We start from the raw sequence: 16,614 nt of genomic DNA on the forward strand, positions 1-16,614 counted from the left end.
CGAGATTCCTTCCCGAGTCACGTAGACCATCTGAGTAGGACCCGAAGGCAAGGCATTTACAGCCACAGCCCCCCCCCCCCCCTGGTACTCGAGCATTCTCCTACAAATAAATGTTTCTACCAAGAGACCTCTTATGATGGTGTCGTGCCGCTAAGCACACACCATGTAAAAAAATCTAGAGTGTGGCTTCCTTTTATATGTAGAGAGCCAATGCCACTTTAGGCATTAGTATTAGTGTCCATGGTTTAAAAAATTAGATTTTTTTTGACAAGTTTTTAGTCAATTTTTTATATTCTAGATATTATCTCTTGTAAAAATCCATAAAACTATAGATAACTTCTAGATTAGGAGGACATGTACAAGAAAGCATGTAGCTTTCAGCCAATTTGAGAGGATTTTGTGTAAAAAAAGAGATTAACAAAATCGCGTGACGCGCGATCGTTGTTTTCAGGCAGTGAACAATACTCCGAAAGTGGGAGATGAAGAAGGAGTGATCTGGCAGGATTCTGGCTAGGTGTCCTGGTATTTAACCCCCATTTCAAAGCCATTGGAAGCATCAAATTGGTGATCTAAGCAGCATAGAGGAAGGTATTATTTTGTACACGTTTTTGTCTATTAGAGTTATATTCTCTCATAATGCTGAAAGAAACTATGTAACATGTCCCCCTGTCCACTTGAAGGACACGATTTAGCAGTCCATCGGGAAGAGAGTCTAGAAAGCGCCGCTCGGCACTCCCAAGGAATGTCACGGGGTTTGCAATCTAGGTCTTCCCGAGTCTGCCACGAAGCGGAAGCATTCCGACCGTTCCCACTTAGGACCAATCTAAATCAGGGTTTTCCTAATGGTCAAGTTCCTAGGAGGTAGCTAGCATCGAGCCCCCAGACGAACCACTTTGCGTAGAACATCAGGGTCGAAGCGGATTTATACTGCACTTGGTTCAAGGAGAATGGGAAACGAGAGGGATGCGAAGCTCGACCTCTCTGCCCGTAAGGCATGGTCCCATTCTGTTTCCCTAAAACAACATAAATCGGGACTCTAGCTCTATAGATTCTAGGTCATTGTTGCCTCGCTGTCAATTCCTTTAAGAAAAGTTCCCGGCCAACCGGGACCGCCCTTCCATAGGACGGACCCAGAGTCACGTCCACTGCACTTCCCAGGTTGCTTTAGTTATCTAATCACCTACCACATTTAGTTTGACAAGCAAAAATAGCTTCCTTAATTAACCAAATTAATCACTAGTTTCTTCACGTAACTTAAGCACTGGCATAGAAAAACAACGTCAAGCAAGTTCCTTTTTCAACATTTGATCTTTATTTATCAGTCTTTGGAATACATCAAATAAACCTGCCCGAAGGCTATTCCAGCAATCCTCAGGGATCGCTCTTCCAAGTTTCACCCGTTGACTAGTATGCGGGCCTCGAGATCCCATCTCGAGTCACATTGGCCTCTTATACAGGATCTGGAGGCAAGGAATTTACAGCTAGAGCCTCCCCTGGCACCCAAGCGTCCTCTTGCTCCAAGTAACACCCACGGAGAGACCTCTCGCGGTGGGTTTGGTCTACGTACCTGGCGCGGCTAATAACCCCCTTGGATAGGGTCAGGCAGACAGTCGGAGGTAACTGAAACTGCCTCTCCCTCCAGACTTTTAACCTGAAGCATTAGTTGTTTTTCCTAAATTAGTTCATTGAGAAAATAAGTACAAATAGTGCATCTAAATGTACAATCACGAACATTCCAGTGGTCGTTCGTACGGCCAACTACTAAGGTGTGATTCCCTTTCCACGAATACTTCCAGCATTCGATCTTGGATCATTTGCAACTTGGCAAGATCCCAAGGGTTTCGTAAGCTGAGTTGCTTGTTTACCCTTTTTTCCTTGGGTTAGGGTTTATACCCTGTTAACCAAAATTGTCGCTACTTTAGGTTTCCATATATTATGGCCAATAAATCCTGGGCAACCTCATCACTCTAACTTGGTTGTTCAACTGCTTTCTTGGCAATTCGTAACTCCTCTAGCTTGGCAAATCAGTCCCAAGGAAGGGTGATGTAGCAGCTCATCCTCTAGAAAATTAGACTTGTACTTAGAACTCACCAAACTTGGTCTAAGGAGTGGCAATGCTATTTTGTGATTTAGACACAAAAAACCATATGATGTTGCAGCTTGTTGCACAAGATAGGTGTCAGCACCTAACTTGTGGGATTATTTTCTCATCACACAGTATTCCTTGGTCAAGAATACCTTTGATCAAGATGTAGGGTTTGGGAATTCTATTGACTCAATCCAAAACCCTAACCCTACTAGGCCGATAAAAGTTTTGGTGTTAGGGTCCCTAAATTCCTTGCGGGAGTCTAGCATTTGTTCAACTGATCCTTAGGGTGAGAACCCTAGATTAGACTTGCATGGTGATTAAATAATCCTAACATTTCGTGGATGTGGGTAGGACCTTTAAGATTGGAAGTATTAAATCGGCATCCCAAGTGCGATACTAGGCAGAATTTTATCATAGCTTAACCCTACCTAGAACTTTGAGGTGATCGTCACATGCTAACTAATCATACCTTTATGATTCTCATGTAAGCTACTCAATTATACGCGAATTACTTAGTTGATCTAACCAACCCACGATTAAAGAAGATCTTCCCTTTTAAAGATGCAAGTACTTTCTAAAAGGTGTAAGTAACTGCAAGACGAGTGAGATGTATCATTCCATGCAATTTCAAGAACAAAGACCTTTTTGCCTTTATGCGACTAAAGGATCTCCAATGATCTTTCTTTCCCTTGCCCTATGCTATAATGATTGACATTCAGAGCTAACTCTTATAAACCCTAACGTTGATGCATCGAATTCAAGCTTTAGCATTTTAATGAAGATGCATCCTTTCCCAAATTCAAACTTTGATAAAAGATCTCCATGAATGAGCGAATGCCATGAGTCCATCATTGATTTAATCCTTCCTTTATCACTTAACCCAAACTAGAATGTAATTATCATCGCATGCGATTTGCAAAGTACATAAATCTTTTCCATGCATTGCAACTATTCGGACATCATTTAATGGGCGTCTACGATTATCTTATACATGAGTCACAACTAGGAAATTATTACATAAGTGCATTATGTGTTATATGCCTTGTTCTTTGCGCGATGCAACAAGGATGCCTTTGCAAAATTCCGTCTTTTTACTTATGCATCATACGTTCAGAATTGCAACTACCCTTGACCACGGAAGTGCAAGCAATTGCAAATGCACGACATGCAACTAAACTTTGTAGATCAAATGAGTATATAAATTTCCCAATGCATTTAAACTTCCCTACGAGAATTTAAACATGCTTAATGCAACTTTTCCATGCGGGTCTATTTTCGGAACTTGGGCATTCATTATCGGGGCGTTGTCCACTCTCGTACTTTGGGTGGAAGCTCCCGCGTGTGCTTCTCTCACCTTTTGTTTAGGAGCCATTGATGTAGTAAATTTCGTCTCAGCAACTCTCCCTTGGTTCACTTACGCGTTTCGAAGTCACTCTGTCTGAGATCTCCTCTTCCACGCAGGACACAAGCCTTGCAAGACACGGTTTTAAAAAAACCACATGCACGGGATGAACTAGGCCTAGGAAAGCTCCAATAGAAGCTTCCAAGGTTTTGGAAGAACAGGGAGATGACATGGAGAGGATGATTAGAGAGGATGACATTGGAGATGAAGATGATGATGAGGACAGTGATGATAATGATGATGATGATGATGATGGGGCGCAGCAGCAGTAGGCGGTGGCGGCAGCAATCGGACGGCGGCAGCAGACAATCGGACGGCGGCAGCAGACAATCGGACGGCGGCGGCAGCTCCTTACGGTGGGCAGCAGTTCCATGATCCCTTCCGCCTCTCCCCTCAAGCTTGGGAGGGGGGAGTTCTTATAGGCTGAAGGTGGGGGGGGAGGGTAGCCACACAAGTGGCAAGTAGCATGCTTCCCCTCCCCATGCCCCTCCATGACTCCTACTCCCTCTCTCTCTCCCTACCATACAACGGGTGAAGGAGAGGGAGTTAATACATTTTTAAAAAAATTGCAAGATTCATTATCTTTTTATGTCCCTTGAAGGGGTGTTCCCGCGTGGGTTACGGTTTTTAGTCATGGTCTCTTATGCATAACGCGGCTTGGGGTTTGTTAGTGCGCGAAGATGGAGGACTTAGCCCAAGGTTTTTCTGTTGCGGGAGATTACTTTGAACCCTTTATGCCCGAGATCTAGAGTCATTAATATTTCGTTGCAGAAATATTATATTCTCTCCCCCTTAGAGGAATCGAGATGTCCTCATCTTGAGAAGATCTGGGGGTATTGTTGATTGAGAGTACTTTCATCCATTCAAGTGGCATCCTTTTCGGGGTAATCTTTCCACTGGATGAGGTATTCTCTCTCAAGGTCCTAGATCTCAAATGCCTCTCCCTAACATCTAAGATCCTGTCACGCCGTAGCTCAAGGACTCCTTGGCTTGGCATTACAACTTGTTGATCATCAAGCACGTGACTAGGGTTAGGCACATACTTTTTCAATAGGCTGATATGGAATACATTATGAACTTTTAGGTTTTCAGGGAGTTGAAGTCTGTAAGCATTAGGCCCTAGGCACTTAAGAATCTTGTAGGGTCCACAATACCTTGGACTTAGCTTTTTGCATTCACCCAAGGATAGGGAACTCTTCTTTGGACGTACGCGAATGAAGACCATATCACCTTCAACGAAGGATCTGTCTTGACGTTTCAAGTCTTCATAGGCCTTCTGTCTGTCCTTGGCGGCTTGGATGTCCTATCTTATTGATTTGATTTGGTCATCCATGTCTTCCAGCATCTGCTTTGAAGCTTCAACCCTCAAGGTTGGATCTAAAAAGCTTAAAGGAGTACGACAATCGTGCCCATACAATGCTTGAAAAGGGGTCATCTGAATGCTTTGTTGGTAAGAAGCATTGTAGACAAACTCAACCAGTGGCAAATATTGAATCCACTTTTTGGGTTTGCAACAGCAAAGTGCCCTAAGCATATCATCAATGACTTGGTTGACTCGTTTTGTTTGACCATCAGTTGGGGGATGATAAGCTGTACTGAAACAGAGTTGAGTCCCAATGGCCTCAAAGATAGCCCTCCAGAAGTGTGATGTGAAGAGAGAGTCACAATCACTAATGATTCTTCTAGGTAACCCATGTAGTTTGAAAATCTCCTTGATGAATAACCTTGCGATGTCTGAGGCTTTAAAGTTTGTCTTAACAGGGATAAGATGTGCAACTTTGGTGAGCATATCTACCACGACCATAATGGAGTTGTATCCTCCCTGAACTTGGGGCAGGCCAACAACAAAGTCCATACTAATGAATTGCCATTTCATTTGGGGAATGTCAAGTGGTTGCAATTTCCCTGGCATTTTGACATGTTCGGCCTTAATGCGTTGACAATACAAACATTCCGTGACATATTTAAGAATGTCACCTTTGAGCTTATCCCAATAATTGCTCTTCTTGACTGCATTAAGGGTCTTGGCATAGCCAGGATGTCCTGAGAAAGGGGAGTCATGGGCTTCCCAAAGTATCTTCTGCTTGAGTGATTGGCTTGTCGGGATACATAATCTCGTCCTATAGTAAACAAGTCCACTATTGATAGAAAATTCTTGATACTTTGTTTGTAGCTTCGGGTCTTGATCTTTGATGGGGATCTCCCTTAGCAATTTCTGATAGGTTGGGTCATGGCATGCCTCTTCTCTAGCTAGCTCAAGAATTGGGTTGTTTGGCGTTGATACCTTTGTGGCTAGAGATCTTGCTATTGATGGATCTTGAAAAATCAGAGAATTCAGAAATGCCTTGCGACTGAGTGCATCGGCAGCTACATTCTCCTTTCCTTGCCAGTATTTGATTTCAAAATCATTCCCAGCTTCTTACAAAGATTTCAATGACACCACAATAAGGAAGAATAAAAATAGATTCCATTAAAGCTCAACTGCCAAATTACATCCAGAAAGAAACCATCAATGAATATTTTCTCTTTTAAAGGCTTAATGATTTAGGAATATATCCATGGAAAGGGATTCATCCACAAATATCATGGGAGGATTTTGAAAGAATTGCAAATAGCACATTCTCTCCACAAGAACAAAATATCTACTTGGAAGACAAAGAGCATGGAAATACAAGATATCCAACTAATGGGAATCAATATCCACATTGACATTAATACAAAACTTTGGTACTAGCTTCTAATCATTATGAGAATGATAATGCATATACCTTAGGTACCAAGCAAAATGAGCAGTTAATCGAACTAAAGGATCAGTACATTAATGATAGATCTGGGCAAACTGCAAATAATTCTAATAAGCTTGTATAGGAGTCTGCCAATCCCTTGGAATCAGAGGAGGCCAATTAATTTGAGGTCTTGCTAATAATCAATTTGATTACACCTTGTGTGTCTAGGTATCTACAAATCAAAACCTAAATGGCTACTAACCAACTAAGGGGGACTAAGAATAAAAGATGTGGATGAAGGAAGAGGAACAAAGGGATGAAGTGATGGATAGAAACAATCATAAAAAGAAAAAAATTTTAAAGATGGAGACTCATGTAATTTAACTAAATTGGATAGGAAAGGGGTTAAGAAATATGTTGGAAAAGTACAAACGAGTGCGGTAGACAATGGAGGACAAGGAGGAGCAGTGGAAAAAAACACAATCCACAATCAAATGGTAATGAGTAAAAATAGGAATTTGGAAAGCACCTTGCGGTTGGAAAAGAAGAGGAGAAATAACATGGGGAGTCGATTGAAGTATGGATAAATAAAAATCAAATCTGTGGGCTATCTATTGATAAGAAACAAGGGAGGACCTAGAACAAATCAGTGATGGTAAGCTTCAAAGAAGGTGGTGTCAAAAGGTAATTGTTTAGAAACATGGGCTAAAAGCTCCTCCCTTAGTTGGCTAGCATTCTGTAAACCTACAAGGGCTTTCAATTGTCATTGATTCAATACAACATAATCTATCAAGGAATGCCAAGAGACTTCGGGGCAGGTAGCCACTTTGGAGGAATAGGCTTGGAAAATCTCATCCATTTGTAATTCCAAATGTTGGACATAAAGAACAACTTATAAAATAATGTCCCCCACATACCAAGACATATCCTTATCATCTGGAATTACAAGATCATCTCTAAGATACATGTAAAACATCAACATGGTGTCAGGTAGAATTGAATTCACAAAGACCATTCAGAGAGCAAGAAGGTATGTACCTGAATATACTGTGCTATATGTGAATAGTATCTCTATGAGCTTTGTGGCAAGATCAAGATGACATGCATGTCCCCATCCATGAATAGCAACAAATCAATCACATATGTACAAACATAAAGATCTGCACACATAACAGTACTAAACACGACAAAGGGAAAAATATATGTGGTAGCATATGTGTTCTTGCATGGGACAAGGAGCCACATAGGGGGTGCAGGGTATGGAGATGGTGGAGGTGGATTGTTAATTGATGTCGAGTCCTGGGGTTTTGGGTCAATGGGGGAATGCCGAATCCTGAGAGAGAGACATTCTGCATGGGCGCAAAAATAGGGGTTGCAAAAGGGGCATGGGTGTGGGTTGGAGATGGTGGGGGGAAAGGGGATCATGAGGGTGTGTGGGAATAGCAGCTATGGGGGGTGGGGGGTGGGGGAGGAGGAGATAGTTGAGGAGGAGGAGAGGATAGGGAGGGAGGAAGAGGTGATGGGGGAGGTGGAAGGAGGGGGATGGTTGAGGAAGAGAAAAAGGAGGTAGTTGACAAGGAGGAGGAGGGGGAGGAGGCAGGGAAGTGGGTGAGGAAAGTGATGAGCAAGGTAGTGGGATAACATGTGGGCAGTGGGGAAGGCACTGGACATGGTAGTAGGGTACCAAGCAGATGACGAAAGCGAGGTAGGCTAGGGGAGCGAAGGAGGTGGGGAGGGAGGGAGGGAGGGTAGGGGGAGTAGGGAGGGAGGAAGATAAGAAGGAAGGAGGATGGGAGGCTAGCGGGGGCTAAGAAAGAAGGGAGAAGAAGAGAAGGAGGAGCAAAGAGGGAGGGAGGAGAAGGGAGAGGTAAAGAAGAAGAAGGGTGAAGGATAGGGGGAGAGGTGAAGAAGAAGAAGGGTGGAGGAGATGAGGAGAGAGAAAGAAGAGAGAGGAGAGATAAAAATAAGAAGAAAGCTTGGTCATTGACTGTGGGATAGTAAGGTGTGGACTTGCAGTGGGAAGATCTTGTAAAGCTCTGTCAGCTCTTCGATAATCTTATTCGAAAAGTGAGTACCTCACTTATCAGCTCTAGGAGACTGCCAAAGTGGGTGATATTAACTCTTACAGGAATAAAGCCATGCTATTGCTATCATCTCACTTGAGATCTTTGGTTTCAGACCACTTCATCACATAATCCATACATACCAAGATATATATGTTCCGTTTTCTTCTAATTGGAGGTTTGATTGGGCCCACAAAGTTGATGCCTCACTTATCAAATGGCTTTAGGGAAAGGATGGGCTATAACGCATGGCACTAGTTTTAGTAGGCTTTCCCATCCTTTGATAGCATCACAACACTTGCAGTAGTCATAGGTATCTTTATGTCGTGTAGCCACCAGTAACCTACAATAAGAGTTTTTTTGGATGTCGCTTCTCTTGCAAAGGCCAAAAGCCTCGATAATGGCATGCTTTCAATATGATCCCAATCTCATCTCCCAAAACACATCTGTGCAGCACTTCATCTTTGCCTCACTTGTACAAAGCACCACCTAGCAAAGTATAGGTGGATGATTCTAGCGGAGGCTTCTTCTTTTCTTTGCTCGAGATGCTAAGGGGATACTGTTGAGGTTGGCAATAACTGCATACCATGGGTTTACTATTTCAACTAGAAATAAGGAAGCATCAGGGAGATTCAGAGCATCTTGCTCCTCTTCTTCAATCTTCTAAGGGATCCCCGTGGTGATAGATGATCGGCCAAAACATGGGAGTGATTGGGCTTTGTAACCACTTCAAATTCAAACTCCTAGAATATGAGTAACCATCTCATCATTCTGCCTTTTACATTGGCTTAATTCATTAGGCACAGGACACAAAACTTCATGATCCATATAAAACTTGAAGTGTGTCGTCGTAGGTAGTGTTGAAACTTCTCCTAGGCAAACACCACCGCATACACTCTAAGTCAATCAATATGTGGTTTCTCTCTCAATTAATGACCTTAAAATTTGCATAATAGATAGGTGATCTAGCTTGGAGGAGCCTTTCTAGCATAAGATTGTACCTAAACCTTCTATAGATGCATCAATATACACATGAAACTCCTTTGTCCAATCAGGAGGTTATAAGATGGGTGTCTCAATCAAACATTGCTTCAAAGTGAAGGCGTCTTCGCAACCATCTATCCAAATGAACTCAGTAACTTTCCATAGGAGCTTATGCACATGTGATTTTGGAATGCGGCCATCATTGCTCTCTAAAAGGTAGCAAGGGTGTTACAGAGCCCAAACGACATCACTCTATAGGCATAGGCACCCCATTCTATAGTGAAGGTTGTCTTGGATTGGTCCTCTTTTGCTATCTAAACTTGGTTATGTCCACTGAATTTATCCAATTGGGAATAAAGCTCATGTCTTGCCACCACTGTATCCAATAGTTAGTCTATGAAAGGGATAGGAAAATGATTCTTTTTTGTCTTGGAGTTCAAGTTATAAAAGTCCATACATATTTGCAATTTTCCATTTTTCTCGAGTACTACCATGATGGTGTTGAGATGGCAAGCTCAACATGTGCGGACATTGACGATGAACCGCCTGGCTAGATAGGTCCGCATGTCTACACTTAGCACATTGGTGGTCATTATGATACTCACATGGGCACTGACTTAACACTTATTATACTTAATTTGTTACACCTACCTATAGTTGGCAAAGATATAGCACCAGTCGATTAGTGTAGTCTGTTATGCACTGTTTGACTTAGTAGGCCACTTTCCTTTATGTTGTATCTTATCTATACTTTGTGTATCTTGTATAGTGTGTGGAAGAAGAAGAAGAAATCAGTAAGAAAACGTTTTGGCCTCCATCTCTCTTCTTCTGTTCTTGAGTGAGCTTCCTCTTGTGTATACAGTGTGTGTTTGGCGTATCAGCTCAAGCAAGTTCCCCCACCACATGATTCTTGATAGATAGGTGAGATTCAATCGCCATTGGCCACTGGGTGGATAGACAAAATCAACTTCTAATAACTTCAACAAGCAGGAACTGCACCCCTAACCAAGCAATGCTCGCCAAACTAAAACTTACTGACGAAGCAAGACTTTGGTGGAAACAATGGTGCAGAGACCAAGGGATCTCGGAAGGGTCAGTTACTTGGGAGAAGCTTAAAAAAGTTGTGCGAGGGAGATATCTACCACCTGCCTATCGTACACAGAAGATGAATGAATTCTATGAATTAAACCAGCTTGGACTATCCCTGGATGCATATTATTCAAAGTTCATCTCTCTCTTAAAGTACGCGCCACAAATGGATATGACACAATAGGTGTCAAGGTTTTGTGCTAGATTAAACCCACCCATAAACTCCCGCTTGGAATCAATGTGCCCAACGGACCTTCAAGACGCGCTCATTCGATCTGCGCCAATAATACATGAGGTGTAGTCCAAGCCAAGGAATAATAGGACTTGGTCTTACAAGGATCAGAACAAGGGAATGTATAGGTCTCTGGCTAAGAGAGTGCAGGGCCAAAACCAGGGGCAAAGGAAGAACACTAGGGCCAACATTTTCAACAACTTCGTTCCTACACAAGGTAATGGCTGCAATCTCTGTTGCTTCCATTGCAATGAGCCTGGTCACTTTAAAAGGCAGTGTCCCAAGCTTAGCAGAAGACAACGTCAGGGGCCATCCCAAGGAGCCGTCCATGGCCAAGGAGCCACCGTCATGGCCAGAGGGAGAACCTCCAGTGTTGCCAGTAAGGAGCTGGGTGATGAGAAAGATCCATCCATGGAAGCTGACATTGAGAGGGAAACAGTTCATGCCACTCTTCACAAGAAAGGCCCGAATCACCAATTCTCGGTGATTCAAACACCATGGATTATCAAGGTAAAAGCTTCAAAACCTTGATTGATTGTGGCAGTACACATTCCTTCATTTCACCAGTCTGTGCAAAAAGATTAGGGATAGCCACAATAGATGCACCTACCTTACTTGTGAAATTAGCAAATGGTCGTGAGGTTTCTTGTACCATGCAAATTGCTAAGGTGAAATTCCTACTGGGTGGAAAGTCAGCTTCGATCAGATTCAGAGGGTAATGAATCTAGGTGTCCACGAATGTTTGCTCGGTATGGATTGGCTAATACCCAATGATGCCCACATTCACTGTGGAAAGGGCCAAGTCTCTTTTTGAAATTGTGAAGGGGAACTAGTTACAGCTCAAGGAGAGGCTGGTAAGCCAAAAATTCAGCTGGAAAAAGCAACACAGATAATAAAAGAAGTTAGGAAAGGCCTACCTGTCTATTTAATTAAACTAAATAAGCTCGATCAGAATCAGGAACCTAGGGAAGAACCTTCGTGGTTAAAGGAATACGCAAACGCATTTCCTGAAGAGCTGACAGAACTTCCTCCTCAAAGGGAAGTTGATCACAAAATCTAGCTAGCACCAGGAGCTGCACCAATCGCAAATAGACCATATAGGATATCCATCCCGGAAGCGATTGAGCTGAAGGAGCAACTCAAGCAACTGTTAGACCAAGGCTACATCCATCCTAGCAATTCGCCATGGGGAGCTCCAGTGTTGTTTCAGAAGAAGAAAGATGGAACGCTTCGGCTATGCATTGACTATAGAGGGTTGAATCAATCAACCATTAAAAACAAATACCCCATTCCAAGAATAGATGAACTTCTTGACCATCTTCAAGGTGCGAAGATCTTCTCTAAGATAGATCTCAGGTCTAGATATTATCAGATAAGGATCAAGGAAGAAGATATCCCAAAGACGGCATTCAACACAAGGTATGGACACTTTGAATTCCTGGTCATGTCATTCGGGCTGACAAATGCTCCTGCTACCTTCAACAGGTTAATGCAGGATATCTTTAGGCTCTATCTTGATGACTTTGTACTCTTCTTCTTTGACGATACCCTAGTTTACTCTAAGCAGGAAGAAGATCATGAACCCCAGCTTCGCATTGTTCTTGAAATAATGAGAGCACACAAGCTTTATGCCAAGAAGAAGAAGTGTGCATTTTTCAAGTGACAGATTGAATATCTGGGATTCATTGTACTAGCAGAAGGAATTTCAATAGATCCAGCCAAGATCAAAGACATTCTGGAATGGCCAACACCAACTTCTGTCAAAGAAATATGTAGTTTTCTTGGATTGACAGGATGGTACAGGGTCTTTATCAAAAACTATACTTTGATTGCAGCACCTCTGGACTGATCTACTAAAGAAGCAAGTATCTATTGTATGGTCACCTGCTAAACATTCCAGCTTTGACAAACTAAAGCAAAGCTTGGTATCAGCACCCATCCTGAAACTCCCTGATCTTAGTAAGAAGTTTGAAGTGATAACTAATGCTAGCGCACTTGCCTTAGGATATGTGCTCATGCAGGAAGGTCATCCCGTAGCATACTCTTCAAGGAAACTGAAGAGCCATGAAAGGAACTATGCCACCCATGATCTGGAGTTGTTGGTTGTCACCCATGCTCTCAAACTTTGGAGACACTACTTGCTAGGTAACAAATTTACCTTAGTGACGGACCACAAGAGTCTTAAGTGGATTTTCACCCAGAATAAACTCAATATGAGGCAACGTCGATGGATTGAGGTACTAGAAGAATATGACTTTGAGATCAAATTCCAGCCTGGAAAGGAGAATGTAGTTGCCGATGCACTCAGTCTCGCAAGGCATTTCTGAATTCTCTGATTTTGCAAGATCCATCAACACAAGATCTCTAGCTACAAAGGTATCCATGCCAAACAACCCAATTCTTGAGCTAGCTAGAGAAGAGGCATGCCATGACCCAACCTATCAGAAATTGCTAAGGGAGATCCCCACCAAAGATCAAGACCCAAAGCTACAAACAAAGTATCAAGAATTCTCTATCAATAGTGGACTTGTCTACTATAGGATGAGATTATGTATCCCAGCAAGCCAATCACTCAAGCAGAAGATACTTTGGGAAGCCCATGACTCCCCTTTCTCAGGACATCCTCGCTATGCCAAGATCCTTAATGCGGTCAGGAAGAGCTATTATTGGGACAGGCTCAAAGGTGACGTTCTCAAATATGTCACAGAATGTTTGTCTTGTCAACGCATTAAGGCCGAACATGTCAAAATCCCAGGAAAATTACAACCACTTGGCATTCCCCAAATGAAATGGAAATTCATTAGTATGGATTTTGTTGTTGGCCTGCCCCAAGTTCAGGGAGGATACAACTCCATTATGGTCGTAGTAGATATGCTCACCAAGGTTGCACATCTTATCCATGTTAAGACAAATTATAAAGCCTCAGACATCGCAAGGTTATTCATCAAGGAGATTTTCAAACTACATGGGTTACCCAAAAGAATCATTAGTGATCATGACTCTCTCTTCACCTCACACTTCTGGAGGGTTATCTTCGAGGCCATTGGGACTCAACTCTGTTTCAGTACAGCTTATCATCCCCAAACTAATGGTCAAACAGAACGAGTCAACCAAGTCATTGAAGATATGCTTAGGGCACACTGCTGTCGCGAACCCAAAAAGTGGATTCAATATTTGCCACTAGTTGAGTTTGCCTACAATGCTTCTTACAAACAAAGCATTCAAATGACCCCTTTTCAAGCATTGTATGGGCATGATTGTCGTAGTCCTTTGAGCTTTTCGGATCCAACCTTGAGGGTTGAAGCTTCAAAGTAGATCCTGGAAGACATGGATGACCAAATCAAGTCAATAAGACAGGACATCCAAGCCGCCAAGGACAAACAGAAGGCTTACGCGGACCTGAAACGGCAAGACAGATCCTTCGTTGAAGGTGATATGGTCTTCATTCGCGTACGTCCAAAGAAGAGTTCCCTATCCTTGGGTGAATGCAAAAAGCTAAGTCCAAGGTATTGTGGACCCTGCAAGATTCTCAAGTGCCTAGGGCCTAATGCTTACAGACTGCAACTCCCTGAAAACCTAAAAGTTCATAATGTATTCCATATCAATCTATTGAAAAAGTATGTGCCTAACCCTAGTCATGTGCGTGATGATCAACAAATTGTAATGCCCAATCAAGGAGTCCTTGAGCTGTGGCCTGATAGAATCTTAGATGTTAGGAAGAGGCATTTGAGGTCAAGGACCTTGAGAGAATGCCTCATCCAGTGGAAAGATTACCCCGAAGAGGATGCCACTTGGATGGATGAAAGTACTCTCAACCAACAATACCCCCAGATCTTCTCGAGATGAGGACATCTCGATTCCTCTAAGGGGGAGAGAATGCAATATTTCCGCAACGAAATATTAACGACTCTTGAACCCGTGCAAAAGTAATTTCGAGTGATCTTTCGCAACAACGAAACTCTGGTCTAAGAACTCCAGCCTTATGCATTAACAATACCATACCCGCATGGTGCATATGAATCCATGGCTCGAAACCGCAAGCCACCATAGGAACACCCCTTCACGGGAAAAAAAAAGGGATAATTTTTGCAAATTTTTTTGTATTAACTCCCTCCCCTTCAATCATTGCATGGCGGGGAGAGGGAGTATGTGTGGAGCTTGAGTGGTGGAGGGGCATGGGGAGGAGACATGCAACCCGCCACTTGTGTGGCTACCCCCCCCTTCAACCTATATGAGCCCCCCCTCCCAAGCTTGAGGGGAGAGGAGGAAGGAATCGTGGAGGTGCTGCCCGCCGTAAGGAGCTGTCGCCGCCGTGCGACTGCTGCCACCGCCGCCTACTGCTGCGCCCCATCATCATTATCATCATCGTCCTCATCATCGTCTTCATCTCCAATGTTATCCTCTCCATTATCCTCTCCACATCATCTCCCTGTTCTTCCAGAACCTTAGAAGCTTCTATTGAAGCTTTCCTAGGCCTAGTTCACCCTGTACCTCCGATTTTTCTTAAAACCGTGTCTTGTAAGGCCTGTGTCCTGCACAGAAGAGGAGATCTCAGACAAAGTGACTTCGAATCGCGTAAGTGAACCAAGGGAGAGTTGCTGAGATGAAATTTATTGCATCAATGGCTCCTAAGCAAAAGGTGAGAGGAGCACACGCGGGAGCTTCCACCCAAAGTACGAGAGTGGACAATGCCCCGATAATGAATGCCCAGGTTCCGAAAATTAACCCCTGCATGGAAAGATTGCATTAATCATGTTTAATTCTCATAGGGAAGTTTAATTGCATTGGGAATTTTATATACTCATTCATTCTACAAAGTTTAGTTGCATGTCGAGTATTTGCAATTGCTTGCACTTCCGTGGTCAAGGGTAGTTGCATTTTTAAACGTGGGATGCATAACTTAAAAGATAATATCGTGCTAAGACCATGTCCTTGTCGCATCGCAAAGGATAGAGCACATATCACATAATGCACTTACGTAATAAATTCCTAGCTGTGACTCGTGTATAAGACAATCATAGACGGCCATTAAATGATGTCCGAATAGTTGCAATGCATGGAAAGGATTTATGTACTTTGCAAATTGCATGCGATGATAGTTACATTCTAGGTTGGGTTAAGTGCTAAAGGAAGGATTAAATCAATGATGGATTCATGGCATCTGTTCATGAAAGAATGATATACCCATGCATGGAGTTCTTTTATCAAAGTTTGAATTTGGGAGGAAAGGATGCATCTTCATTAAAATATTAAAGCTTTGAATTCGATGCATCAACGTAGGGTTTATAAGAGTTAGCTCTGAATGTCAATCCTTTAGTTGCATAAAGGCAAAAAGGTCTATTGCATGGAATGATACATCTCACTCATCTTGCAGTTACTTACACCTTTTAGGGGAAAGTACTTGCAAATTTAGAAGAAAGTATTTGCACCTTTAAGGGCAAGATCATCTTTAGTCGTGGGTTGGTTAGATCAACTAAGAAATTCGCGTGTAAATGAGTAGCCTACATGAAATTCATAAAGATATGATTAGATAGCATATGATGGTCACCTCAATGTGCTAGGTAGGGTTAAGCTATGTTAAAATTCTGCCTAGTATCGCACTTAGGATGCCGATTTAATATTTCCAATCCTAAAGGTCCTACCCACATCCTCCAAATGTTAAGACTATCTAATCACCCATGCAAGAATGATCTAGGGTTCTCACCCTAAGGATCAGTTGACCAAATGCTAAGACTTCCGCAAGGAAATTAGCAACCCTAGGGCCAAAACGTTTATCAACCTAGTAGGGTTAGGGTTTGGATTGGGTCAAGAGGACTCCCAAGCCCTTATCTTGATCAAAGGTGTTCTTGATCAAGAAAGACCGTACGAAGAAAGATATAATCCCACAAGTCAGATACTGACACCTATCTCGTGCTACAAGCTGCTACGCCGTATGCTCTTGTGTCTAAATCACAAAATAGTACCGCTACACCTTAGACCAAGGTTGGCAAGTTTTAATTATAAATTAGCTTCTCTGCGATTCGAGTTGT

The sequence above is a fragment of the Lygodium microphyllum genome, chromosome 25 (assembly GCF_053477565.2).
Source record: "Lygodium microphyllum isolate KBCC chromosome 25, Lygodium_microphyllum_v1.1.10, whole genome shotgun sequence".
In the NCBI taxonomy this organism is placed as follows: domain Eukaryota; kingdom Viridiplantae; phylum Streptophyta; class Polypodiopsida; order Schizaeales; family Lygodiaceae; genus Lygodium; species Lygodium microphyllum.